Consider the following 3,856-nt stretch of genomic DNA (forward strand, 5'->3'; position numbering starts at 1 on the left):
TTTACCAAACGGAATCGTTCATCGGGAATGTATGTCTCACTTCAGAGTATCTATCGATCGATGATAACGATCCAATGTCGATCGACTACGACAATACCAGGTCGATCGACTACGACAATACCAGGTCGATCGACGACGACGATAATATGTCGATCGACACTTCAAATATTCTGAGCAAAGATACTAATCCCAAAACCCACACCTTCGATATAAAAGTTAACGTAGCACACAACAAGCTGTACCCTGACCGTGATTCCCCCGATGAAAGTCTGCATCAAGGAGTACATGTAGTCGGACAAGGTTCAAAGGACAGACCATGGTACGCTGATATAGTAAACTATTTAGCTGCCGACATAGAACCCGAAGAGTTGAGGGGGTACACAAGCAAGGAATTTTTAAGAGAAGTTACGAGATATCACTGGGACGAACCATATCTCTACAAACACTGCTCTGACGAGATGTATAGACGCTGCATCGCCGATACTGAAATACACGATGTTTTATTCCAATGCAATGGATCCGATTATACTGGGCATTTTGCAACCTTTAAAACGGTATCAAAAATTCTTCAAGCAGGATTCTGGTGGCCAACCATGTTCCGCGATGCTCATGCATTCATAGCACAATGCGACAGATGCCAACGAATGGGAAAAATCAGTAAAAGACACGAAATGGAACAGAAAACTATTCAAGAGGTAGAAGTCTTTGACTGTTGGGGGATATATTTCATGGGACCTTTCCCTTCTTCGTACGGAAATAAATACATCCTAGTCGCTGTTGACTATGTGTCAAAGTGGGTCGAAGCGGTAGCTTCCCCAACAAACGACGCATCTGTAGTCACTAAGCTTTTCAAAAGCATTATCTTGAATACCCTGAATAGTCATAAGTGACGGTGGTTCCCATTTCATCAACAAATTTTTTGAAGGACTACTCTGTAAGAACGGAGTACACCATAGAGTTGCTACACACCCGCAGACGAGTGGGCAGGTAGAAGTCTCAAATCGACAGATCAAAGAAATCTTAGAAAAGACCGTGGGCACATCCAGGAAAGATTGGTCTAGAAAATTGGACAATGCACTCTGGGCCTACCGGACTGCCTTCAAAACCCCTTTAGGAACCACTCCATTTCACCTGATATATGGAAAATCATGTCACTTACCAGTTGAGCTGGAACATAAAGCAGCCTGGGCCATTAAATTATTAAATTCGACATCAAACCAGCTGCCGAAAGAAGGTTCATGCAGCTTAACGAACTGGACGAGATTAGACAATTAGCCTATGAGAGTTCAAAGATATACAAAGAGAAAATGAAAGCGTATCATGATAAAAAGATCATTTCCAGACACTTCGAACCAAATGATCAAGTGCTACTGTATAACTCTCGGCTAACGTTGTTTCCCGGAAAACTCCGATCTCGTTGGTCTGGTCCTTTTACTGTTGTGAATGTCAATCCTTATGGAGCCATTACGCTTACAAATAATAAAGGAGACGAATTCACGGTAAATGGCCAATGAGTAAAGCATTATTGGGCTAAACCGCCAAATATCAAGCCCATAAACTTAGGCCCCCTTCCCGATAATTAGAAAATTCAAATATCGAGTCAAGCTAAGGACTTAAAATAAGCGCTGAATGGGAGGCAAACCATTATTTTTAATATTAGAATTTTTAGGATATAAAATATATTAAAAAACACACACACACACAAAATTATCGGAAAACAAAGCCTCTGTCGATCGATAACGACAGCTTGTAATCGCTCGCCATCGAATGGAGAGACACGGGCTCACTTAAGTCGACACTTAAGTCGACATTCGCATAAACCCGAAAACCCTACGAAAACATCCCCATCTCTTTTCTCTCTAGTCGTTCACCCAATTCTTGCACTCGATCCACTCGAATTTCAACCATCTCTCCGTTTAGATCACTTAACTCACGCTTCATCATGGTATGAACACGAAATTTTCTAAATTTTTGTTCTTCCTAGGGTTGAAATAGAAATCGGATTTGAACTGAGATTTTAGAGCTTATATCGATCGATTTGTGTTTAAGGAACAGTATAATAGGGAATGCTGATCGATTTAACGGATTTTCTGAACCATGCATTTCGAATTGCATAATTGAGTTTTTGCAGGTTTTCACGCATGAGATATCGATCGACAACTATCGGTCTTATCGATCGATTTTCTCAAAGGCCTGTCGATCGACATCGAGACATCGCTGTGGATCGACAACGACAACTTAACCATTGAACATCACTAATCTATTCTTGTCTATGAACTTTGTTTACAGACTGACGAGAGCCGAACGAAGAGGAGATTCGACACCAACAACCCAGCTCCTGTCCGTGACAGAGACCTTGACCGAGACAGCCCGAGGATGGACCTATACCACTCTTTGACCACTTCGAGGACACATGAAAAGCGGTGAAGAGCTTAGCATGCCGCAACCGTGCGATCGAGGACGCCTGGGACGACTACGATAGCATATTCTACAACGCGTGGCGGAAGGTTTCAATAGAACCGACGCGATTCGTCGATCCAGACGTGGTCCGAGCATTAGGTATCCGATCGGACCTCGAGGACTTGTTCGTTGAGTTGGGTATGGGAAACTTTGGTACTCCCCACAGGTTCTCTACCCGGAACTGGTCTGTCAGTTCATGGCCACCGTGAACGTCTACTATGCCAACAAGAGGGCAAAGAAGGCTAGCGAGGGCGTCCTGACTTTCTTCATCCGCGGCATTCGCTACAGAGTCCCTCTTTTGACTCTCTGCGCTATCTACGGGTTCGAGACCGAGCGCCAACACGCCATCGTACCCGACTTTCCAGGGATAGGGACATTTTGGAGCCACATAGCCACCGGCTTCTTCGACGCCACCAAGACCGTTCAGTCAGACATTCGTCACCCGACTCTACGCTACTTCATGAAGGCCCTTGCCAACACCTTGTTGTGCAAGATGGAACCTAGTAGGGTTCGGGTCCAGGAGCTCTCTCTGGTTTACTACGCGTTGAGGAGCTTGGTTCAGATGGAGGGCATCGAGGAGCCCGCGGACGACTCATGGCCCAACCTTGGAGCCATATTTGGTGAGCATCTGGCCAAGCTCAAGATGAAGCCTTTCCTGTCAACAGGAAAGAAGAGAGAGAAGGTTGGGAGCCTACTTACTCTGATCTTCGTCCATTGCGGAGTCCCTCTAGACGACGCTGATATGGACGACCGGATCGTCTACATGGATGCAGCGCACCTCACGAGCGCATAGTGGCTCAAAGACGACCGCGACTGGTGCTTCAGGGATGAGGACGGCATACACCTGGTAAGGCTCCCACTTCAGTCACTTACGGACTTCGCCCATGGACTTAGCAGCATTCATTTCCGACCTGACCCTCGCCGAGTCCGAGCGCCAGCAGCCCAGCCGCGCCGCTACACGGTCCAGCGCCCTGGAGGACCACAGCCGCATCGGCCCAAGGAAGCACTACCGCCTTTCCCTCCTATGCCAGACATGTCTACACGTCCTGAGGGAGACTTCCAGCGCGTCGTAGTCGATGCTCTCACTGCCATCTGGGCTAGAGTATCGAGATGTCGCTGTTCGAGCAGGAAGAGTGTGCGAGCCAGCCCACCGTCAGCAGCAGGACCGTCCCGCCAGCGCAGAGGCACCTCCAGCGACGAGACCACTGATGAGGACTAGTCCTCATATCTCTATCCCTATCTACTTATAATTTCCTTTTATTTTTGAACTCTTAGGATTTACTTTCGAACTTATTATTCTATGTTATGACTTGAGTTTTTTTATTTTGCTAATCTGGCATGTGTTTGGATTGTCTAACAGAGCTAACCTAGCTGACTGATGCTAATTCTATGATGA

This window comes from Brassica oleracea, unplaced genomic scaffold (genome assembly GCF_000695525.1).
Source record: "Brassica oleracea var. oleracea cultivar TO1000 unplaced genomic scaffold, BOL UnpScaffold01035, whole genome shotgun sequence".
Lineage (NCBI taxonomy): Eukaryota > Viridiplantae > Streptophyta > Magnoliopsida > Brassicales > Brassicaceae > Brassica > Brassica oleracea.